This window comes from Odocoileus virginianus, chromosome 19 (assembly GCF_023699985.2).
Source record: "Odocoileus virginianus isolate 20LAN1187 ecotype Illinois chromosome 19, Ovbor_1.2, whole genome shotgun sequence".
NCBI lineage: Eukaryota > Metazoa > Chordata > Mammalia > Artiodactyla > Cervidae > Odocoileus > Odocoileus virginianus.
In genome coordinates this window covers 44,227,251-44,253,096 of record NC_069692.1, presented here as the reverse complement: position 1 = coordinate 44,253,096, position 25,846 = coordinate 44,227,251, and the positions used below count along the sequence as shown (strand labels likewise).

The 25,846-nt window shown below is 43.7% G+C and overlaps 1 long non-coding RNA gene and 1 other non-coding gene across 2 annotated transcripts; one reads left to right on the top strand and one right to left on the bottom strand.

Moving 5' to 3' along the window:
- The first annotated feature begins 15 nt into the window (after window positions 1-15).
- Window positions 16-25,396, top strand: LOC110128378 (uncharacterized). The gene is made up of 5 exons (XR_002311148.2): window positions 16-255; window positions 17,498-17,750; window positions 20,866-20,982; window positions 21,855-23,023; window positions 25,235-25,396. It is a non-coding gene; the product is annotated as an uncharacterized lncRNA (long non-coding RNA).
- Window positions 25,255-25,327, bottom strand: TRNAE-UUC (transfer RNA glutamic acid (anticodon UUC)). The gene has a single exon. It is a non-coding gene; the product is annotated as a tRNA-Glu (tRNA).
- Window positions 25,397-25,846: the final 450 nt, after the last annotated feature.

Below are 25,846 nucleotides of genomic sequence, written 5' to 3'. Positions count from 1 at the left end.
GCTAGAATATAAGTTCCCATTAGCCGAGGTTCGCTGACAAGCCAGCCTGTAGTAGGCACTCAATAAGAACTCCCTAAGTGAGTGAAGTCATATATGGTTCTGAACCTTGGTTTCCTCGTATGAAAGAAGGAAATGTAATACTTCAAAAAGCTGTCATGGAGATAGGAATTGATGTTTTGTAAAATACCTAAGCAGAGAAGACAGTCTGAATTAGAGAAGACTTTGGAATAACTTCAGTGGTATTGTTGTCTTCAGGTGAGATTTGTTTTCGTTCCCTCTGTATCTCTTTTAAGTTTTATATTTTGGCTTGCTTTTACCAATTTGCTCATGAATCTTTTGTCCCTCTCTCCTGGTAGATTTTAGCTCTGTTGCAAAACACAGGCAATTCTTCACTTAAAACTATCAACAAGAGAGTAGAATCCTATCACATATGCTGCCATTGGGCAACTTCTTAATGATGTGCTAAAAGAATATTTATGTATGAAGATAGCATGTTTCTCTTTGGGGGACTTTTAACTCATCTAAACAAATGCTTTTGGACAAACAAGATCTTTCAGCCAAGTCCTTTTATTTCCATGACGGCCTCTCTGCATAGTTTCTGTTTTCTGGCCATGATAAGTCCTCAGTTCTTGAATAAACCACATTCTTTCTCGACCTCCAGCCCTCACATGTCTGTTTCCTCTGCCAAGACTTCCCATCACTGCACCCTGTCCTGCAGGTCTCATTTTAAATGTCCTGTCCTCAATGCCTTTTCTAGTCTCTCGTCATATTATCCCATAATATCTGTGCTTCCCCTTTTATAATACCTGTCATTATTCCATGACTTTTCCACTCTTCTGTGAAACTCTTAATGACAGAAGCTGCTTTATCCACCTTGTATGCCCAGCAATTGGCACGAAGTAAACACTCTCAAATTTTTGTTGAATTGAAATTTAACAAGCTAAACCAAGGCAGTGAGCAGGATCCAAGTTAAAGTTAAACAAAGATAGTCTTCTTGAGCACCAAAGAATTGATGCTTTTGAACTCTGGTCCTGGAGAAGACTCTTGAGAGTCCTTTGGACAGCAAGGAGATCCAACCAGTCCATCCTAAAGGAAATCAGTCCTGAATATTCATTGGAAGGATTGGTGCTGAAGCTGAAATGCCAATACTTTGGCCACCTGATGGGAAGAACTGACTCATTTGAAAAGACATGATGCTCGGAAAGATTGAAGGTGGGAGGAGAAGGGGATGACAGAGGATGAGATGGTTGGATGGCATCACTGACTCGATGGACATGAGCTTGAGTAAACTCTGGGAGTTGGTGATGGACAGGGAGGCCTGGCATGCTGCAGTCCATGGGGTCACAAAGAGTTGGACATGACTGAGCGACTGGACTGAACTGAAACTAAACCAATACCTCAGAAAAGATGTTAGCATCAGGATGGAGGACTGGATCTCAAAAGTATAGTGGCAATATCTTCTTGAACAACAAGAACAAAATTATGTCTGATAAAGGATTTTGTTTTTTATTTTTTAGATTTCTTATATGAAAATTCTAATAAACCTGAATATCAAAGACTCTTCGGTTATATATTTAATAGTTTGCCTTTATCAAAAATATTAAAATTACTTCACAAGAAATATCTGGTATGAATGCTTCTTGCTCTTACAGTAATCTGGAGTTCAATAAAGAAAAGTCTATGTCATGCGTTAGTATTTATAAAATACTAAATGACATATTGTTAATTCTAGTAATTCTTAGTTTTTTTCACAATGCCTCATGGCCCTTGATTCTAGAGCCAAATAACATGAGTTTAAATCCAGTTTCTACCACTTAGTTCTTATTGATTTTAGGCAAATTATTTAAACACTGTATACTATATTTTCTTTGTTTGTGGACTGGGATAATAGTAGTACCCATCTAAAAAGATCATTTTGAGGATTAACTGAGATAATACCTGTAAATATTATCATTGTCACAGTGGAAAGCAAAATAGTCATGCTTAGCTTTACATTTTAAAATACTTAAAAAATATGTAATAGGATGACATAAACAAAAAGGGCAGAGCCAGGACCTGAAAAAATTACATGAAAGCAGCAAGAAAGCTAGCAAAAGATAGAATCAATTTTTGGGAGAACTCTAGAAATTAATCAAAGTCTCACAGCCCTCCAGGGAGCATTTATTAAAGAAAACAGCTGACTCTCAATAAGAATAGCAAGCTTTGTGGCATCTTAACATACTCCACTGTTCATCTCCATGGTAGCCAGAAATCAAAGGACCCACAGTCGGGAAGCGCGGCAGTGTGGCAGCCACTGGAGAAGGCAGAACGGGGTCGCAGCGCCTTTAAAGCCGCGTTCCCAGAGGACTGGCGTTATCTGACCTGTATAACGGTTCCTTCATAGTACTTTCTGTGTTATATTATAATGGCTCCTGTATAATGGAAGGCTCATTTCAAGGCTGTCTTTATTCAACTTTAACTTGGAACTTGTTCATTGCCTGTGCAAAGAGTCCTTTCCCCTGGAACGAGATGTTTGTTGAAAAATTCAGAGCAATTGTTTAACTTTGTGGCTGCCTGAGGCAGAGGATAACTGCAAAGCTTTAAAGGAGAAGCTGAGGAGTGAGATGGCGGCAGGGGCTCTGGGGAACTCTGACCCAGTCCGGGGAATTTGGAGGGCCGTGTGTATGAGCAGGGCTCTGTGCATGCCCGGACCTGTGGACACGTTCAGGTGAGACCTGAGACAGTCTCAGGCTCTCAGCACTGACTGACGTGAGGCTCTACAGAAAGGGAAGGCTGGGGCAAAATTGTCAGCTTCCTGACATGCCCCGACAGACACAGAGACCTTTAGCAAAGCTGGGAACGCTTCTTAGCTCCAGTCACTTAAGTTTTCAGAGGTCCAGTCATTAGCTGGCCACGGAGCTAACTAAGCAAAGACTTCACCGGCCAAGCATGAAAATAATATAGACTTTAGACATTTTTTTCAGGAAAGTTGGTAAATAAACAACAGGAAACCCTGAGCAGGGGACAGCCTTTGGTTTCCAGAGCTACCACAATATATTATTTTAAACGTCTAGTTTTCAGCAAAAATTATAGACTTTCAAAGAAAAAAGAAAGTACTACCCATAGATAGGGGAAAAATCAATAGAAATTATCCCTGAAAAAGCTCAGACATTGGATTTACTTGAGACTTTAAATATATTCAGAGAACTGTTGAGAATCAAATCTAAAGAACTAAAGAAAAATAGGAGAATGACATTTCACCAAGTAGAAAATATCCGGAAGTTCTGGATTTTAAAAGTATAATAACTGAAATGAAAAATTCACTAGAGGGACTCAATGGCAAATTTGAGCAGGTAGAAGAAAAAGAATCAGCAAACTTGGAGATACTTCAATTGAGATTATCCAGTTTGAGGAAGAGAAAGAAAAAAAGAATGAAGGAAAATGATCAGAGCCTCAGAGCCCTGGGGGACATCATCGAGTATACATATTTATAATGGAAACCCTGGAAAGGGAGGCAAGAAAAAGGAGCAGAAGGAATACTTGATGAAATCTCTGTAACTCTTCAAATATAATGAAAAGTCTATAGCAGATGATAGCTTGAGAACTGAAGAGCTTTTGGTTTGCAAGATTCGCAGTTTGGGGGAAGAAAAGCCTGTTTTTATTTAGGGCATGTCATTAACACAGGGAACAGGAAGCATCATGACATCACAGGCCAGACAGAGAGTATATAAGACCCCTTTCTGGACTAGGTGGGGGGCTCAGAACATTGAGAGAGGATGCTAGAGCTGAGATGTTAGAATGGAGTCTTGCCTTTACACCTTTTCTCTGGAAATGAAAATTCTGGTTGGATGTGGATGGAAATCTCAGAGGGATTCCTCAATCCATCTGGAGCTCTGGGAAATGTGCCCTGGGCTGATGTGTGGGTCACAACAGTGAAGAAAAGGAAGTGCAGTATGTTTAGGGGGAGAGGATGTGAAGTTGGTCTGTTTATCCTCTCCCTATCTGTATCCCTCAGTCCATGGGGCTGGGACAGATCTGATGAGAATTTTTCTTGTCTTCCTGGGACCCTGAAAGAGATTCATAAACGAGGGTGGATGTGTCCATCAGAGTCTCCATGATGCATAACAAGGGGACCCAGAGAAGAAGTCACAGGAAAACAGTCCAGCCAAGGAGCAAACGGATGGGATGAGAGACGTGGCAAAGAATCGCAAGGCAATTGGCAGCTGCTGTGAGAGAGACCACCGCGTTCCCAGGTTGTCCTGGAGCACCACAGCGGCAAACGGGACAGATTACTCCAGCTCGGCTGTGGCCGTGATCACAGGAGGCTGATGCTCAAGACCTGGTGAAAATAAGTCACACCTCGGGAAGGCCAGAGACGACACGTGGACCAGTGTCCTTCCTGTGATGCCAGACTGATACGGAATTCCCCTGGAACATCGATTATTCTGGGAAGAAGAGAAGAAGGAAAAGGGAAAGGAAGAGAATCTTAAGAGACTACATTATGAGGTGAAAATGACTCAAGTCTTTAGAATTGGCACAGCTAAGTATTCTGCTGTCTGAAGAGGTGGGATCTTGAGAGCTAAATTTAATTTCAGCCACAGACAAAGAAAATTCTATCCCTGAACATCTGGACTCTTGTACTGTGAAGATTTTTTCTCACTGTATCTATTTGGATTACTCCTCTTCTAATTCCCTATTGCCTGTATTTTGTGTTATGTGTGCATTCAGTTGTGCAAATTACAAACTCTGCAAAAAGAGAAGGAGGGACATGTTTTGATCACTGTGTGAGGGTTCACCCACCATTCCACTCAGTGAGTGTATGGCCCTCCTGAACGCGAGCTGACATGTGAGAATAAGCCATTCCCTAGCCCTGATCAATTCCTGAGGGCTTCACATGGAGTGAAAATCTCACCAAACTGAACGTGATTGTATTGCTGAAGATTCTATCATCTTTGAAAATCCAAAATGCATGTTAGCAGCTTCATCTGGTGCTCGGCTCAAGAGACAGCAATCTATTCCAGTGGTGGAGCAAACAGTGTCTCTATGGAATTTAGGTAAGAAAAGTAAGTGAGTATGTTTCCGGAGAGCGGATGTGCAAGAGTTTTTTTGCTTATCCTCTCCCTGTCCGTGTCCCTTCCTATCCTTGTATCCCTGCAAGAGTGTGATAGTCTCCAACATGGAGCTTTTCTGAGGATCATCAAGAGAATTTCCTGACATGCGCTTTTCTCTGAATGTGTTAGCATTTGGGGAGGATCCCTAGGTGGCTCAGGGGTGAAGAATCCATCTGCCAATGCAAGACACACAGGAGATGCAGGTTCGATCCCTGAGTGGGGAAGATCCCCTCGGGGAGCAGACGGCAACACACTCCAGTGTTCTTGCCTGGAAAATCCCACGGAGAAAGGAGCCTGGCCGGCTGCAGTCCATGGGGTCACGAAAGAGTCAGGCATGACTGAGCAAGGACATATGTGAACACTTGGACCTATGTTCAAAGTAAGGTAAGACTTCATTTGAGATTCAAGTTTTTGGCTGAATCTCCAGAGGACAGCTTCAGACCCACGCCTTTAAAGAATTTACAGTGGCTTTATGTTTGTAGGTTAATTTTTCTTCAATAACTTACCAGATCAAGTTAAATTAATATTTACCTTTCTCAAAATGTTGGGATGATCACTCTAAATTAAGTTCAGATGTGGTAGTTTAATATCTTCTTGTAACAAAGTCCTAATGTTTGAGGAAAAAGATTGCCTTGTGGATTTAGTTTCATATATACTGGGGTCTCTCAAAGATGAACAAACATTTGGAGGCAACTGGAATTCCACACTAAGTTAAAGCATTCAGCTGGCTGAACACAGCTGCCAAGGCCGTGGGCTACGATCCTGAACGGGGCCATTGGCAGTGGAGCCCTGCTTCTAAGTCTGAACAGACCGTGGGGTATACCTGGGCATTTCCCCTTCTTCTATGGGTCAAGAAGGGGAATTCAGCATTGACCTTGTTTCAGGGGGAGGTGTTTAGGAAGACCTTGTTTCAAACTCAATTTTTATTAAAAAAAAAAACAAAACACATGCACATAATTTTAAAAGTATTACTGAATTCCATCTCTCTGCATCTCCTAATCCTCTTTTCTAAAAAAAATAAAAACTTTCAAAAACCTTCAAAAATGCATAAAAAAGCTAGCAATTTTCTGGTATTTATGTATTTCTGAATAATACTGTTATTACTTTTTTCAGCTTTAGAGCTTATCTATAGACTTCCTACTATGAAAATAAGGATTTAGGGACTTTCTTGGCAGCCCAGTGGTTAAGACTCCTGCTTTCAATGCAGGGGGTGCAGGTTTGATCCCTGGTCAGGGAACTAGAATCCCACATGCCATGTGGTGTGGCCAAAAAAATTGAAATAAAATTAAATGAGGATTTAGCTTTCTTACCACTACATGTATGGGCTCCATAAAGAGCCACAGGTATAGAGTGGTTATGAGATCTTGGTCTCCTCTGTTTCGTAGTTCAGGGGAAATAGCTGCTGCCCAAATGCCACAGCCTGGAAATGAGGGTAGGATAAGGGTGGAGTCAATATTTCAACCTCTTCTGCCCTCTGAATTCTTGATGTAGATACTATAGCAGTTGGAGACCCCTCACTAGCTGAACACAACTAGAAGCCAGAAGACAAATAACATCAATGGAGATGATGGTATTCCGGAATGGTTGAGGTCAGATGGTGGTACTTGATTGTCCAAGGAGAAAGGGCACTTCACACCAAGGACCCAAGCTTGTAGACCCATGCAGTCTACAGTCAGCTGTGAAACCCAAGATGGAGAGAGAGCAGAGAAAAGCTAGCACTTATGATTGTTTCTTTTCCCTGAAGTTAGTAACGGCCTCCCTTGTGTTTGTTTCTGCTTGTTTGCAAAGTACTATTGACTTAAAAAATGATATTTTTGCCTTGATTCCAATAAGACTAAGAACTTTTCATCTAGAGACAATCCTAAAATAACAGGGTCTGTCTGGTTCTGGTCCCTCAAATAATAAAATCTTGAATATTTCTTGTAAACCTGGACTCCCTAGAAAAGCAGTTTTGTCTTTGATGTTTACTATGTGGATGCCTAAAGATGAGTCATGACCTTTATAAAGGAGATAATGATGTGAGAAAATCATTTTTTCCATCATGAACAGATTAATATAAACTTGGTAGCTTGACAACTCTGTGATTTTTTTTTTTTCCCCTTTAAAAACTTGTGTTTTAAATTTTGTGAGCTAGTCCTTATGGGTCTGCCTTGCCTGCTGTCTTTGCAGGTGAAGTTTACTTACCCTTACTAAATGCTTCTGTCTCCAGGTCCTCTCTTGACAGGACCTATCAGTAATTCATCCAAAAAGTTGCTGACAGTAATGAAAATTTCTCCTCAATGTTTAAACACATTGGATGCTCAATCAGTTTCTACCCTTGGAGTCTGTCTGGTTCTACCTCTCCAGAAAGTAAGAAACAGTCTTTTGTCTGGACAGGGAAAGAGTGATTTTTGACTGCATGGGGAGGAGGGAAATGATGATTAGGCATTCTAAATCTTTCTTACACCGATTTACAAGATGATTATGTTCTCTGCTCCATCTCTGCTTGCTTTTGATGTTTCTTGGTATCTTCAATTTCTAAGGCTATCGTGGAAGTTTATCATGAACTCCTTCCTGCCCACTTGAAAGCTTAGATTTCAGTTTTTTTCCACTCTGCTAAACCAATGACTGGGCTTCCCAGATTGTCCACCTACAATGCAGGAGATGTGGTTTGATCCCTGGATCAGGAAGATCCCCTGGAGAAGGCAAAGGCAACAGTATCCTTGCCTGGGAAGTCCCATGGACAGAAGAGCCTGGCAGGCTACAGTCCATGGGATCTCAGAGAGTCAGACCTGGCTTAGAGACTGAACAACAGCAAATCAGTGACTACTTACCCACTTGTATTATAACTTCCAGCGTTCCTGGTGGTTTCTTTTTGTCTGAGCTCGCTTTCTCGCTCGTTATCTTTGCTCCTTATATCTCAAGATAAGGTCATGACTTATCTTTAGACATACACATAGTAAAAATCAAGGACAAAATTGTTTTTGTTAGGGAGTCCAGGTTTACAAGAAATATTCAAGGCTTTATCATTTGGGACCTTTTCTATTCTTTTGCTTTCATTTGGTGAGATTTTGGCAGGAGGAGTAAAATGCAAGTGTTCAATTAGCTGTATTTAATCGGGGGTCAGAACTGCTTATTTGAGGCAGAAAGATGCCAAATTCCAGGATTCAGCATTCTTCTGCACATATGTATTTTTGGTTTGAGTCGATATGTTTTTGTTTCTCTAATATAACAGTTTTTGAACACTTCTTGTGTGAACTGTACATCTTTCTGGTTCCACCGCTTACTCTGGTCACTGCTGTGATAACTAGTTCCCTGTAGGTTTAGACTAACTGCATGCAGTTTTATTCTGATACCACCTTATTTCAACCTCTGATTCCTGCCCTAGAGCTTCTCCGATGCCCACAGAATCTCTGGACATTCACGAATGGGAAAACAGGAAGTTCAGGGGAGTTAGTATCCATGGCGTCATCCTTGATGCCTGGGGGTTGGGAGCCTGTGAACAACTGCTTCCTTCTGTACTTGGCAGCCGGTCTGAGACGCCTTTCAGGAGTCTTGTTCCTCTCACTCCTCTTGTTCCTCAGTCCAGCTCATTAGGGTCATTTCCCAAATAACTCCTTGTACACTGACCTTGTTTGGGGTTCAGCTCTCAGGGCAACCTGGGGTGAGATAGTTGGTGTCAGAAATGACACCAGAAAGCAAGCCTTCGTGGGATTTTAGAGGGGCTCATTTGCCAGTCGGATGGCGATAAGAACTCTGTTGCTGTTGGTGGTTGGATGGTGATTAGTTCTGGTGTGTAATAGCATCACAGTTACTAAGACTCATTCATGGTGAGTTAGGATGACGTCCCAGTGGTAAGGAAAGCATTAAGTTATTAGTGGTTTTGCACTTGAACGTCACGAGGGCAATGAGAATTATAAAGACTGTGGAGCGTTGATTAATTGCTATGGCAGCCTTGAGATAAGAATAACTCAGGTCTGGGTCAGCCAGCTGTTGACTGAAGGCAGAAGGCCTCCACGGCACAATTTAAGGAGACTTTTATCTCTTGTGGTTGTGGGCATATTCTGCTGAAAATTAGAGCCAAGGTTTGTGAGGGGGGCAGAATTACAAAGGAGACGGAACGTGTGGTTTGACAAGTCTCCTATGTCAATGTCAGGATCCTGATGAGAAACAAGTCTAACTCTGGGATCTAAGACAGGGATATTAGGAGAACAATTCTGAGAATATGGAATCTTTCAAACTGTCTTAAACTTCCAGGTTGGTGAAAAAATCCTTATTCTCTTTGCTAAAGAGAGGAGACTTCGCTTACTTGGAGACTCTGTAATTAGTTTACCTGAGGCAGGTGACTCTTCTCACCAAAATCTAGCACTGCAGAGGCAGAAATGAGGGTCGGTGTCAGAAGAGCCCAAACAGAAAGTGCAGTTTCCGCTTCAGGAAAAAACAGCTTACGCATTGGAGGAACTGCTGGAGCTGAGGAGTACGTCTGAGCATTAGGTGGATGTGTGAAGGGTAAATCTTAAGGGAACTGGACCATGAAGGGGTGTGGATCCTGCGAACTCTGACTTCTCCATCTCCGCTCAAAGCGGAGATCAAAAGCAGTTCACCGTCATGTAAGGGCGGCAGTCAGCATTCGTGCTCTTGCCCCAGGACTAAGTAGATGCTCCTGCTGTCTGTCACATGGACTTCAATCAGGCGAACGGTCATCAGATCGCCATGTGGCACTTGCTGAATGGATCTCGTGAGCAGGAAGTAGAAGGTACCTTAGCAGAATCACGCGTCTCAGAGAAAAGTCCCCAGAAGACTCAGGGGCTCGCATATTGGTGAAGTTTTTAGAGATCCAGTGATCTAGGCATTCCAGGACATCCCTTGAAGATAAAAACACAAGAAGTCTTACCTCTGCCCTCCTACCACTAGGCGTGAGGCCCTGGACTTGAATCCCTAGCAGTTCTGCCTTTCAGCGACAGGAGATATTCTTAAAAGTTTCTCCAGATCAGGACGCAAACCCATGTCCCCTTGCACTGGAAGCGCAGAGTCTTGATCACTGGACCACCACATTCCTTTTTATCTGGAGAAAGCTGAAGAAGCGGCTACAGTTTTACTCTATGTAGTTATTCTACTTACTGCACCCTAATACTTTCCTTGACAGCGATCCCCAACTGCAGTTGCCAAATATACCCTATTTGCTATTAAGCTGGATATCTAATCATGCTGGAACATTGCCATAAAAATTGTTCTAGGTGTTTCTGGGCAAACTTTGATGTCCCAGAGCAAACTATTCACTGTCAACTCTTTTCTGAATGTGACAGTTTTCTCTCAGAATTTTCAGTTTTTCCAAACATGGTTTCTTATTTAATACAGAGTTTGATTGGAAAGTGTCTGGAGAGATAGATACAGCCCTTTGATCTGTAAAGCATCCTCCAAGAGTAAACATAGATTTGTAATAGCAACTCTTTTGAAATTCAAATTATACTTTTGTGCACTCACTTTGAAGAATTTACAGCTTTTTCCTTAGTCTCTTGGTCCAGGGAAGTGATAGGCTTTCTTCTGAGAGTGTTATTGTTGATGATGGTGGTGAAGGTGATGATTATAACAGAGAAAACTTTTCCCTGATGACCTTCAGCAGTTTTCGCCTCATGTCTTCTTGGCTGGAACACTATCCCCTTCTCTAGCAGCAAGAGAATCTGTGAAAGGCATTTTCACAGCCTATAATGGGAGGTAGGTTCTGACAATGGTAAATCAGGGAAAGGAATGGCTGTGGGAAAGACAAGCCATCTTTTACATTTCCTATTTTTTTTTACCTTCCTTCAGCGCTATAGGAAGGAGATTCACTCTAGATAATTTGACTGACACTAGAGGTAGTGACTCCTCAGCCATAGCCTTAGATCAGTTTTCTACTGGTAGCTAATCTCATCCATTATGTATTGACTCTTACTGGGGTCACTTTCAGAGCGTGATCTTACTTTTAAGTTTAAAAAGTACTTTTCTCTCCCTCTAAACAAGGATTAAGATAAGAGACAATTTTCAAACAGTTTGAGTCTGAATCTCGACGGTGTTCTGTGTTTTGAGTTTCATTTCCTATGACTGCTTTACACATTTGTTACTTTACACGTTGGTTTGATCCCAAAAGCATCTGAGCTTGCAACTGCTTGGCAAGAAATAGACTACAAAAGGCATTTATCCATCATCACTGGGCACAATGCCCAGATTAAAAGATAAAAACTACTATGTAGAAAATAGATAAGCAATAAAGATGTACTGTATAGCTCAGAGAATTATAGCCATTATCTTGTAAAAACCTATAATGTGAGATAATCTACAAAATACTGAATTGCTAGGCTGTACACCTGAAATGAATATAACATTGTCAATCAAATACACTTCAATAAAAAGAATAAAAGGAAGCAATATCTGACTTGTAGATGCTTTTAAGTTTCTCATCAGTGTCTGCCCAGGACAGCCGCCAAATGAGATAGGTCTGCACTTGATTCCACTGCCATCCAGGAGAGCATCACCTTGGGAAGACCCAAGGGTGAAGGAAATCTTTGAGAACTTCAGCCACTATCTTGTGTTTCTAAGACTATCGCCTCATTTTGTTTTCAGCTGCGCTGTGTGGCATGGGAGATTTCCGTTTTCAGACCGAGGACCGAACCCGGGGCTCCCTGCAGTTTCTGCAGAGTCCTAAGCACTGGACTGCCAGGGAACTCCCACTCCCTTTCATTTGGTGGAAATCTTGCCACATAGTCGTTGAGTGGCAGAGCCCAGGCGAGAACTGCGATCTTGAGTGTTTTCCTCCACGCGTGCAGGGATGGACCGCTCTTGGCAGCGTGCCCTGTCTCTCCCACCGCAGGTGGAAGCTCCGTGGGAGGCAGCTGGCATCTGGTCTAATTTGCCACCGTGTTCCCATACGTACATGCTGGGTGCTCAGTAAAGACGGAATGACTGAGTACAGCGTTTTTTCTCAGTTTCTTTTTGATACACTCTTACTGTCATTATGTTCTTCTAAATTGAGTTTTTCTGTGACGAGGAAGGATTGTGTACAAAGAACTATGCAAATGAAAGGCTTTGAACCGGAGCCTCTTTGTGTGATTCCTGGGCTGGTACAGAATGCAGGGGGCAGAGTTTGGGAGTGCAGCGCTGAAACTGGGGAGTAAACTCAGAGAACTATACTATGGAGGAGAAGAGGCAACCAAGGGAGAACTGTATGGAGGAAGGCTTGCTTGGAGAAAGAGGGCAACTGAAGGGTTTTTGGAGGGCAACCTCAATAAGAAAAGATTTTCTGGGACTTCTCTGGTGTCCAGTGGCTAGATTCTGAGCTCCCCAAGGCAGGGGTTCTGAGTTCGATCCCTGGTCAGGGGACTAGATCCCACAGGCTGCAACTAAGACTCAGCACAGCTAAATAAATAAATTAACAAAACAAAACAAAACAAAGAAATCTTCCTGTTGGGAATAGGGTACAATAAGAACATTTTCTCAATTGTTGATTTTTCCTTGCGGAGTAACCAGCTAGTTACACCCCTGGCTTTCCCCATCCCAGAGAGGAAAAACTGAGTGTGTTCTGTACAGCTCCTTCCTTTCTCTTTTAGAGAATTTCCTGCCTCTCCTGCCTCTGTCTTGTCTTAAGGTTTATCCTTGAGGGAAGGCCCCTGGGGGTCTAGCTGTGCTCTGTTGGAGGTAAACCGTACAAACTTCCTGCGAGCACACACCAAGGCCAAGTCTGACTCTTCCCCACCCGCGTCAGTCGTTCAGTGCATGTTCCGACCTCCATCCGCCCTTGATCTGATCTCCCACCGTCGACTTCTCCATCTGACCTCTGTGTCTACACCTCAGTTAGCTCCATACGTGGGAGAGGGAAATAAGCTGTTGGAGGCTGACCCTTCAGATCCCTCAGTTTATGTTTTGGCTGCTGACACTGATTTTTTTTTTTTTTTTTTTTTGAGAAGCTGGGATTTTTTGCTTTCAAAGAGAATTACGTTAATTATTACCATTTACTGAGCACATACATGCCATATGTTTATTGAGAACATACAGCATATTAAACACTTTATGAGTTTATGTTGCTGTAATCCTAAGAGGTAGGTACTTTTATCATCCCATTTTACAGATGAAGAAGCAATTTTAGAAAATTAGGAATTTTCCCGTCTTCAGCATGGCAGTGGAACCAGTTTTTTAAGATTTTTTTTTTTGTTTTGATGCAGACCATTTCTTAAAAGCCTTTATTGAATCTGTTACAATATTACTTCTGTTTTATGGGTTTTGCTGGTTGTTTTTTTTTTTTTGGCCACAAGGCATGTGGGATCTTAGCTCCCCAGCCAGGGATTGAACTAGAATCCCCTGCATTGGAAGGCAAAGCCTTAGCCACTGAACTGCCAGGAAAGTCCCAGAACCAGCTTCTGAACTCACTTTCATCTGATTCTTAGTTCCTCTCTTAGCATGGGCTTATAATGTCTCTAATAACTATTCTAGTACAGTACTGTAAGGAGAACAAGGAGAAAAAGACAGTGTTTTGGATGAAGAAGGAAAGAAAATCTCAGGCAATATGGGCTAGTATTACAGGTTATTCTCAAGAACATTTTTTTGAGTTCTTAAGGCTTGTTGTATCTAATGTCTTGTGGTTGTTCAGTCGCTGAGCCCTGTCCGACTCTTTCGTGACCGCAGGACTATCGTCCACCAGGCTCCTCTGCCATGGGATTTCCCCGGCAAGAAAGCTGGAGGGGGTTGCCATCTCCTTCTCCAGGGAATCTTCCCAACCCAGGGCTCGAACCCGCATCTCCTGCATTGGCAGGTGGATTCTTTTTGCTGAGCCACCAGGGAAGCCCGTTTTGTTTTGTACTAGTATACAAATAACAGCAAAAGCATTAAAATTAGGGTACAATCTAATCTCTCTATTTTGACTACATTATTATTTTCATAAGAATTTACATTTATTGACTCAATAAAAGTCTATTCTTCCTGCAACTGTCCACAAATGCACTCGTATAGTTGTATTAACTGTCCATTTCCCTCCATATTTAACTATTGAAAAGTTCTTATTAATTTTCATATAAAATTAACATCTTTCATAACCATCATTAATTACTGTAGCATATTCCTCTTGCAATAATAAATATATATTTTTATTGCAAAGACTGATACAATTTTCAAGAAGGAAACTTTGTCTTTTTGAAAACACTGGCCCAATTTGGTTCATTTGTATATTATCAATTTCAAAGTAGAATATTCTATGAAGAAAACTTGGTCTTATAGTTGTTTAAAAGCTGGTCTTATATTCCCTTCCAGAGGGAATAGTTATTAGATTTCAAAATGACTTTTTTCTGCATGTATCTCACGCATTTTTGTTTTCCCCTCTCCATTATCCTTTGTCTGGTGCTGTTTCTGTTCAAGTCACACCTGCTAATTCATGCTGATTTTCTTTGGACAAGTTTTGAAAACTTACGGTGGCTAAATTTTTCCATTTGAAAATGTATGTGGATTGGTAATACTGATTTCTCTATTGGGGTGTGGGTTCAGATTAATTATATCAAGTTTGTAGTCTACTTTGAAGGTGAGTGATTAAGTGCTAAGCTTTCATGTCTGTTCAGACTTAATAAGTATATTATACAGTATGCACATTTAAATTTAAGGAAGATATCCTATTTTCTCATGACTTCTTCAAAATATCTCAGCACCACTTGTGCAATACTGAAAACTGGAATCTTCCAAATTAATCCCAACTCTAATTTCTCTTTCCCACGATCATAAGATGTGGAGTCTTTGTAATGATCTTTGCTGAGTCAGTCTCCTTGGGGGACAGATCAGTTTCATCATTTCAAAACATCCTAGCAAAACTCCAGCTCGTTCACATGTGGTAACTTGCAAAACAGGGTTGTTCCCAGGCAGCTGGGAGGATAACACAGGCATGGGCAGGCGGTGAAGCATCAGGGCATTGGGAAATGCTTAACTGGAGGCTTCCAAAGATAGAAAAGGTGCAGAAACCTCACAGCAGTTCATATACCTTGAGCAAACCCAGCAGGCGCTCGGAAAGAATAAAGAGGGAGGAGAGATGTAAGAGGGATGAAAGATGGGTAGAAACAAGGCTGCAAAAATTGGTTTTTAAAAACTAGCACTCCTGCCTGGGCTCCTTTTTCCTTTTATACAGCTTTGTTCAGTAAAGTACTGTAATAGCTGAGCCAGGCCCCCAGGATCACTCAGGGAGTGAATCAACGGGAGGGGAGGCGGAGGTGGGAGGCATCACTCCTCATGGCTGGTTTGATGGGCTACCTGCAGGCTTCTGTATGACTTGTTTAACAAGCTTCTGATCAGTGGGGAGAGGTCTAGTGGGGAGCGGTGAATCACTCCTGGGAGCTGTGGTGGAGGTCATTTTTGTGGCAATGGGGAAGCCAGGAAATGCAATATCAGATCCTCCACAGCAGTGGTCCCAGCACTTTCAGCACCAGGGACTGGTTTTGTGAAAGATGATTTTTCCCATGGTTGGCAGGGTGTGGGGGTGGTGAGGGGGTGGGCCAGGTGGGTGGGAGGGTGGAGGGGTGGGCCAGGTGGGTGGGGGGGTAGGGGAAGGTTTCAGAATGATTCAAGGGAATTGTGTTTATTGTATTTCTGTTATTATTACATCTCCATCTCAGATTATCATGCATTAGGTCCTGGAGGTTGGGGACCCTTGCTCTACAGAACCACAGCAAATATTGCACTCCCCATCCCCGAAACCTTTGTTCTTTTGTGCATTTCTTCATATTTCAGCTAAAGCTGGCCCAAGAAGACCCATCCTTTTGTTAATCCTTATCCTGAACTTCAAGGCTCTATTCTGCTGAAGTAATGCTTTGTTGAAAGCCTAGAGGCAAGACACAAAATTCCTCCAGACATCCCAAATACTCTGTAGCTTTTCTAAAATATTGAAATGTAATGGTGTGGTCACACTCACAACCACTCTCTACTTCCCCTCTCCTCCATCCTTCCTGTCCCTGGCACTTTAACTCTCTGGGTCAGAACTTAGTTAGATTTATTTTCACAAAGTAATAGAATTTAATTTGTGATGGTAATTTGCATGGTAATTTGTCCCAGCTTTGGTGCCATCTTGCTAATCTGTTGTGGGAAACCTCAAATGCAACAGACTCATGGTTAGTGAATGTCAAATGGGAACTAAACTGTCATTATTAGATTATTTATTCTTTCTCCCCTAAAAAAGGGACATCAATTTGTCATGGAGAGGACATCCTCTGTTTAACAAGGAAGGGAACTAGATGAGCAGATTTTTAAAAATCTTCTTAATAAAGCAGAAGTCTTTGGGTTTTGAGATTCTTTCCTCCTCTTTCTAAATTTTCATCCTCGCAACTTGCTCAAACTAAGTTGGAATGAGTTGCCTTTCAAAATTGTTATTTTTTTAAATCATTAGAACGTGAGAAGGAATGAAAAAAGAGAACAAAACTGATACAGTTCAAATAAAAGCAAAAAGGAGTCGAACGCAATGGGGTCATCAGTGGTGTCGGGTTGTCAACAGAAATTTAACGAGAGCTGGGCTTCTCCAGGCAAGCATGTTGGAGTGGGTGCCATTTCCTTCTCCAGTGGATCTTCCAGGACCAGGGGTTGAGCACGAGTGACCAGCGGACCGGGCACCTTGTCCTGAGGGTGTTGATAACAGCCTGCTGTCCTCCACAGTGAGGTCTCACTGGCTTTGCTTTAAACCTCAGCCTGGACCTTCTCATGAAAAGCCACGCTTAGCCTGTGTATTTAAAAAGCATGCTATTGGTCTTATTTATCACTTTAATCTTCATTTCCTCTGGGCTCAGCCCCTTTGGAATAATATCCTAAAAACTGATACTGGATGAGAGGGGTTAGAGGAAACTGGCTCGTGTCAGAGAAAGGATCAAAGCCAGATTCCCTAAGCGGATGGCTCTCTGTTTAGACCTGAAGGCTCTTTCTCATGGAGAAGGTCCACCAGCTGGTTGACTGTAGGGAAAAAAAAAGTGTTTATAATGTAGCAAACTGTATATTTTAATTCCTGGTCTGAATACAAGAATTCACATCAGACAGTTAGTAAGTAATACATCCTTTCACATTTTGTTTTTCGAAAGCAGTTTCTTTTCCCACAGGAGGAAGTACTTGACTGTCAGTGAGCCCTATGTGGAAGGCAGGCTCGTTCCCATAAGAGCTGAAGGAGTGGCCAGTAGCACTCCATATGGGGAGTCAGCACATATGGATGGGGGAGGCAGCCTATATATATATATGGAGGAGTCAGCCCATATGGGGGAGGTAGCCCATATGGATGGGGGAGTTGACCCATATATACATGGGGGAGGTAGCCCATATGGGTGGGAAGTCGGTCCACAGTGTCCTTGCAGCCCTCGATTGTCCCGAGTTCAAGAAAGTTAAGGATGCCTGACTCTCCGGCTCTAGGCAGGGAGCTGGAAATTCTCTTTCACCCGCCCTCTCCCCAGGTGCAGGATCCCCATCCAAGTCCTTCGCCACAGGCTTGAGCACATCTTGCTGGTCACCTAGGGAATGACTACACGGCAGGCAGCTGGCCCTGGGTGAGTGAGCCCTTCCCTTCAAGTCTGAAGACCTTAAGTTCTGTCACTTCTTTGTCAGAAGACCATGCAAGTTCCTTGACGTCTCTCAGCTACTGTTTCCTCACTTGTAAGAGGCTGTTCTCAGGTTCATCTCACGAAGCTGTTGGAGGGATTAAATGAGGTAATGTGTGTGAAACCACTTCGGAATCTGTAAACCTTCGTATATACTTCAGTTGTTAAAAGCTATCTGGTCAAGTTCCAAGATATACTCCTGCTGAATTCCCTCACCATTCCGTCTCTTTGTTTTTCCAGTTCATGGGGCCCTTATCCTCACCCCTTTCTGAAGCTCAGCTCTGCCAGCCTTGTGTCTCTCTTCTCAGACTCTCTGGTCCCGTGATCATTGCTAAGCAGACAACTGACCCCATGAGCGCATGGCTGGCTACACTGAGGGCTAGCAGCAGGCACCTCACTCAGATTTCCTCTCCCTGGAATAGGAAATTGGGACCCAGGGAGTTTATTAATTGTTTGAATTTGAATGGTTTAGATGTTAGCTCTCAAAATGTGGTCTCTGGATCCCTGGGGGTCCCTGAGGCCCCTTCACGGGGTCTATAAAGTCAAAATGACTTTCATAATGATGCTAAGAGGTTATTTGCTTTTTAAAATTATGCTTTCTTTTTTTCACTGATGGTATAAAAAACAAAAAAGTTAGCATCTTAGCATGAACCAGGTCAGTGGCACTCAAATGTAGTCATTATATATTTTAACATTGGGCACTCACGTAAAAGAAGAAAAAAAGAAAAGCAAAAACCAGTTTCACTCAAGAGTGTTCTTGATGAAATGGTAAAAAAAAAAATTTACTAATTTCATTAACTTTTGACTCTGAAGTACACTTCTTTTTAATATTCTGTGTGATATAGCACTTTTACTGCATCCTGAAGTAGGCAGCCGTCTAGAGGAAAACCACACATGTAATTGTTTGAGCTGTGAACCAAGCACATTAAAAAAAAAATTTTTTTTAAAGGAAAACTTCTTACTTGAGAGAACAAACTGTGGTTTCTCAGCCCTGCGTATTTGGCAGACATTTTCTTGAAAAATGAATGAAGTGTTCCTGTCGCTTCAAGGAAAATAACCAACAGCATTTCTTTTGCCAATGATAAAACTTGAGCTTCCAAATGAAAACTAAAATCTCAAGAAACTTGTAACTACCACCATGATCTTGACAGCTTTTCAAAACTTAAAAGTATTCTGGAGGGATCGGTGATGACATTAACAAATGTGGTTTAAAAGTACATATTTATATGAAATGTGTCAACATTTGGAAGATATGCAGACCTCAATAAATCCATATTTTCCAAATAACAATGACATGGGTAAGTGGATAGAATAGTGGATTGAAATGTAACAATAAGAAAGGTTCATTGATATAATTTCGGATACCACACTGCCTCTAAACTTTAGGAAACTACTGTTCACTGAGTTTTGGCATAGTTACCAAAGGTTACCCACAGTCATTGGAAAAGCCTGTTAAGATACGCCACTCTTTTTTAGCTGCATGTCTCTGTGAGACTGAATTGTCTCGTATGCTTCAACCAAACCATGTAACGCCGCAGAGATAGGGATTCAGTGATCGTCTATTAAGCAAAACCGCTAAAGGGATTTGCAAAATGTCAAACAATATTATTGTAGTCACTAAAATTGTTCTTGTTTGTTTGCTTTTGGAAACAACAAAAAAATCAGACTTGGCAGCCATGTTTGGCCTATGTGTATGCAAGTGAGTAGGGGAAGTTAGTATTTAGAGAGCAAGAGAGAAGAGCTGGGGTTAACATATATATACTATTGTATGTTGTGAATAGGGGAAGTTAGTATTTAGAGAGCAGGAGAGAAGAGTTGGGATTAACATATATACACTATTGTATGTTGTGAATAGGGGAAGTTAGTATTTAGAGAGCAGGAGAGAAGAGTTGGGATTAACATATATACACTATTGTATGTTGTGAATAGGGGAAGTTGGTATTTAGAGGACAGGAGAGAAGAGTTTGGATTAATATATATACACTATTGTATATTGAAGTGGCCAAAAAGTTGGTTTGGATTTTTCCATTAAATGTTATGGAATGAACTTTTCGGCAAACCCGGCATAAGACAGATAGCCAATAGGACCTACTGTATAGCACATGGAGCTCTACTCAATGCTCTGTGAGAATATTCAACCTACATGAGAAAAGAATCCGAACGAGAGTGGATATATGTATATGTGTTACTGAATCACTTTGCTGCATCCCTGAAGATAACACAACATTGTGAATCAACTGTGCTCCAGTGATATTAAAAAAGAGAGAGCAAAGAGATGAAAGGACAGTGAAAGAGAGGCAGGGAGACAGAGACACGGAGATGATGCTTTTGCTCCTGATGGCTTCTGGACCTGGTTTTAACCTCTCTTGAAGCCTGGCCCTGCCCAATGGAGAGTTCTAGATTTCCATGTATTCTTCCATTAACCCCTTTTCCTATTTAAGCTGACCTGAAAAGGGTCTGTTCCTTAGGTGGGGGTCATAAATCTCAATCCACAGACTCAGATGTGCAAGAAACAGGACCGTATAAATTTTTATATTGATATATGAGAGTCACTCAGTCATGTCTAACTCTTTGCAACCCCATGGACTATACAGTCCATGGAATTCTCCAGGCCAGAATATTGGAGTGGGTAAGCTTTCCCTTCTCCAGGGGGTCTTCCCAACCCAGGGATTGAACCCAGGTCTCCTGCATTGCAGCCGGATTCTTTACCAGCTGAGCCACCAGGGAAGCCTTTCTATTGATAGAAATCACCTTAATTTTACTTTGGGCCTGTATCCTGCTGGGTTGGTAAGTTATTCCTGAGGTTTCCCTGGCCATCTCCAGGTTGCATCCAAGCATTAAGAGGCTCAGTCTGGGAAAGCTGCTCCCTCGAAGGCTCTAAAGAGAGCAGAAAGACGCTGGTGGTCAGCCTGAAGTAGCTTCCCCCAGCCCTGAGGAAAGGCTTGGGGTCCCTTCTCAGTCTTGGCTGGGCATGTCTTGCTCATGCAGAGAAAACCTAAACGATATTCAGATGGAATCTTTCCATTTGGTTTTCTTGAGATATTCAGAGAAGGAAAGGGATTTTGGGGATCCCACAGGCAGCCAGCGTAGGGAGAGAGGGTGTATTGGCCCAAGGACCGTGTGATGCATTTTCATCCTCTCTGCCGCCTCTCTGCACGCCTTGCACTGGAAAAACCCCAAGTCTTTACCAGGCCCCCTTTCATCTGTGAATGTGATCCTTTCAGCGTGCCCTTCACCAGGCCCCTGGCAGTGATGACGGAAGAATCCTCGTGCGCTTTGATGGCCCGGGGAAGCGTCTTGGGGATGCCACCATTCTGGTCTACACACTTCCTCATGGTGGGGTAGGTCTCTCCACATCCTCCTATCCCTTCCTTCATTTTCCCACCACCGGCATTTCCGATGGTCCTCATTTGTGCGCGCCCGGATCCCCCTTTGCGCCTCTGCGAGCCATCCCATGCACGAATCCTCACATGAGCCCTGCAGAGGGGCCCTGCTCAGCATCTCATGCCGTTCACTCAGCCCTGAGCGCGCCGAGCCCCTTTTGCAGGCCGTTTCTTGTTTTCCTTTGGGAGTAGAGACTGTTTTCTCTCTGTGTCCTTCAAGTCCAGTCCGACATACGGTGTCTGCTGCCACTGCTGCGTCCATGGGAACACCAGAGGGGCCTTTGGAGGATTATAAGTCAGTCATTCAATAACTTTTATTTCGCAGCTGCTGGGTGCTATACTATACTGGGTCCTGGGGTCTCAAAGATAAATTGGTGACATCTCTTATGTGCGCATGAGAAAGCAGAAGGGTGCGTGTCGGCGGAGTTCCCTGGTGGAGAGTCTAGCTGTCCCCAACCACTTCAGGCGAGTTTAGAACCCCTTCCTCTCTGCTCCTCTGTGGCCTCAGCCTTTTTCCACGGTAAGTGTACTTCGTGGACATGTTAGTGTGCTTAACATGCCATCTGTACGTTAAAAAATCTAGCGCTTGGACTTCCCGGATGGTCCAGTGGTTAAGACTCTGAACTTCCAATGCAAGGGGTGCCAGTTTGATCCTCGGTCAGGGAACTAAGATCCCACAAGCTGCAGGGCACGGCCAAAACAAAAAAATCTAACCATTTAGTATGAAAATGTTAAACATATATGCAAGTAGAAAGAAGAGTGTAACAACAGTCCTTCCCTGCTTCAACGATTATCAACATTTTCTATTCTGGTTTCATCTCTTCCCACAGTTATTTTTCATGAGAGAGAAATTTAAGGCAAATCTGAGATGCTGTATCATTTCATTCACTAATACCTCAGGATCCATCTCTAAAAGGTAAGGACTTTTGGAAAAATGTTGCTGCAAAACTCTGGTCCCACCCAACAAAGTTAACAATAATTCTCTACTCTCATCTGATGTCTGGGTTGTGTTTATTTTTTCTCCAGTTATCTCAAAAATGTCTTTTTGAAATAACTTTCATTTTTAAAGTTAGGTCAATGGTTGCATTTGATTGATAGGTTTCTTAAGTTTCTTTTTTAATGTAAAACATTTTAATAGTTGTCAAATATACAGTTATTAGAATTATCTAAATGTCATTTATATAAAAATTGGTATATCACATTAGGTGATTCTATAAAATAAAAACACAAAATCACACTCTGACAACAATTCCTGCAATCCAAGAATACCCCCCCCATCAATACTGCAAATTACAAATACATTTTTTAAAAAGAGGTTCTTAAGTTTAATTTCCCATCACTTCCTTTCCCGCCCTGCACCATCCCTATGTATTTGTTGATGAAATCAGCTCAATTGTTTTGTTTCCACAATCAGTTTTGGCTGATTCCACTCTTGGAGTGTTTTTACTATGTCTTTTTATTACCTGCATTCCTGTCAATTGGCAGGAATTAGATCTAGAGACTTAACCATCCCAGGTGATGAAAGTGGTAAAGAATCAGCCTGCCAATGAAGGAGATTCAGGAGACCCGAGTTTCATCCCTGGGTCAGGAAGATCCCCTGGAGGAGGAAATGGCAACCCACTCCAATATTCTTGCCTGAAAAATCTTGCGGTCAAGGCTTGTCCACAGTCCATGGGGTCACAAAGAGTCAGACACGACTGAGCTACTGAGCGTGACCATAGTCAGATCATGTTTTTCTGACAACAATACGACACCACTATAGCTCCGCCGTTACGCCACATCGGGATGTGCATGTTGTATCCTCGGGGTCTGTGTTCTTGTCCTCCCGTTTTGACCTGCTGTTCCTCGCGGGGAGGGACTCTCAGTTACTGCAGCCTCCAGTCTGTCTGGTGACCCCTGAGTCCTCACGGGTTGAAGAGCCAGTGAGTGGCTGTGTTGAGGGAGCCAGGAGAGGTTTCCTGCAGGACCTGGGTCTTGATGGATGAGCAGGCATCGGCAGGTAGGTGATGGGGCAGACAACCCAAAGAACAGACCTGGGTGAGTTCAGGAGTTGGCTTAACACTTGTGAGCATGGTCACGCTTAAGGACAGAGCAAGCACAAATAGTGAAGTGGCATTCGCTTTAGCCTTGGTAGTGATGTGGGCAGAGAAAGTAGCTCACAGAATTGTGCCAAGGCCACTTCTCTGCTGTCTTTGGGTTCGTTCTGCTTGCAGCACCGATGAAAAATGCCCCCTGAGCCTCAGGGGAGAGTTGCTGGGAAGCAGTGTTAGTAGCTCGTGGGGGACTCAAGGGTCTTATAGACATCAACGCCATTCACCCACTCATTCATGGAGACAGAAGGGAAGGGCCTGACAGAACAACAGCCTTAGACTCCAGTCTAGATTGGACTCTGGCTGGCTGAGTGACCTTGGGCAAGTCCTCTAAGACAGGAGTCTCCAACCCAGGTTCCGGTCCTTGGCATGTCAGGAACCGGGCCACACGGCAGGAGCTGAGCAGCAGGTGGGAGCGTCCGCAGACCCTCATCTGTACTTCCATCCGCTGTTCACGTTCTCATACCGCCTGAGCTCCACCTCCCGGCAGATGAGTGGAGGCATTAGATTCTCATAGGTGCTCCGACCCAACTGTGCCCAGCGCATGCATGAACTAGGTTGCCTACTCCTTATGGGAATCGTACTAAAACCACCCCCACCACCCTGTATGTGGAAAAACTGTCTTCTATGAAACTGGTCCCTGGTGCCAAAAAGTGTAGGAACTGCGGCTCTGAGAGTTTCGAGTCAGTCTGAACGTGGGGATGTCAACACTGACCGCAGAGACTGGCTGTGAGAATGTACGCTAAGTATGCACTAGGCGCCTACTGTAGGAACCGCATGGTTTTGAGATTCGCGCCTGCTGATTCTCTCCCTTCCACTCTGCAAACACTTAGAGGGACCAATGACTGCAGGGGCGCCGTGCCAGGCACGGGGCGTGTGCTCCGGAGCCTGTGCCCAGGGACGCAGGAGATAAGGCAAGTGGGAGTTCACAGGTGGTCACAGCATAGACGGGAGGGGTGGCCGCCAGAGGCCCGCAGCGGAAGGTGCAGTGAGACGGCCGGCCTCGGCCGCGTGTGTCTCCGCGCGGGCCGGCGCCGTCCGAGGCCCGCGGTGGCCCTCCCCAGATCAAAGCCTGCCCTGCTTCTCCTGTTACGGCAGGAGCAGACTCTAAATTGGCTGTGAAGGGAAAAAGAACAGAAGGACTTTTTCTGCTTCTCTGAGGACGGGGCAGTCTACCCTCACGACCTGATGACATCCCTAACCTAGGGATAAGGACACAGGCGTCAGGGCGCCCCCCTCTTTGCCATGAAGTCAAAGCCGCTTGGGGCCAGTCGGGTGCACTTGGGGTCAGCGACCTTCATCTGATTCGTTTTGTCTGCGACGCCGCTAAACAGCTGGATGATCCAGTCTGATGGCAAGCACACCCCACGGCCGGAGCCTGAGGATGACCGGCAGGGATCCCCGCGGTCGCACGCCGGGCGCCCCGGGGCACGGTCTGCCCGCAGGCCCCGGAGAGGAGAGCAGCGTTTTCCCCGCGGGAAGCACAGACTCCGCAGGGATTTGTCTCCCGGCGGCGCGATAGCCTCCTCTTCAGGCACCGTGGAGCCTGGCCTTCCGCCAGGATTCCTGGCATCAGGAGTGACGGAGCCGGGCCAGGCAGCTTCCCGGGGAGAGGTGGGCCTCCCCCAGCCTCTCTGAGCCGCCGAGCCCCAGGCTGGGGCTGCGAAGGGTGGGCGGCCAAGGACAGACTTCTTTTCTGTGAAACCTTCATGCAGGGGTTCATCTCCACAGCTCGCATCACGCTCGCTCTTGGTGCATCTGACAGCCTGCGGGTTTGGGCCGCCTTTGCAGCTTTATTAGGCATCACAGCAGCTGAGCAGACTTTGCTTTTTTTTTTTTTTGAAACCCCAGTTCCCCGAGCTAGTCTTGAATTTCTCAGGCTTTGCTTTTGTGAAGCCCTTTTATTAAAACTGTGTGATACAGTCACTGAAAAGATCAGAAGGGAAAAACAATAGAACATAAAGAAGGGAATATCCAGGAAACCATTGTAGGGATCAAGAAGTAGACCATGCCTGACTCCCAGAAACACAGACCCCGGTTGGTCACACTCCTCCCCCTTCCCTGGCTTTTTTTTTTTTTTTTACAGCCAGCAGGAACTCACTTTTTTTTTTTTTCCCCAGGCAGCTTGTGGGAATCTTAGTTCCCTGACCAGGGATTGAACCTGGGCCCTCAGCACTGAAAGTGCAGAATCCTAACCACTGGACCACCAGGGAATTCCCAGTTCTTCCTGGGTTTTCTTTCTTTTTTTTTAATTTAAAAATTAAAAAAAAAATTAAATGTTGTGTTGGTTGTGGCCATAATTTGCTGATTTGCCATATACATATCCATCCATCCATCCATCCATATACATGTACATACATACACATATGTGTGTATACAGCCATATACATACATCCCCTCCCTCCTTAGACTCCCAGCGCTCCCCCATCTCCCGCCTCCAGGTCATCCCAGGAGCCAGACTGGGCTCCTTGTGACTCACAGCGAGTTCCCATCAGTCACTCATCTTGCACCTGATAAGGTGTCTGTGTTGATGCCACTTTCTCCGTTTCTCTCACTCTCTTCCTCCCTCACTGTGTCCACAAGTCCAGTCTCTACATCTGTGTCTCTTTTCCTTCCTTGCAAATAGATTCATCAATATAACTGTTCTAGATTCCAGGTTTTAATGCCAGTTGTTTCTTTGCTTCTCTTTACGCTTTGGCCACCTAACTCTTCATCTGGAAACCCTGTAATTT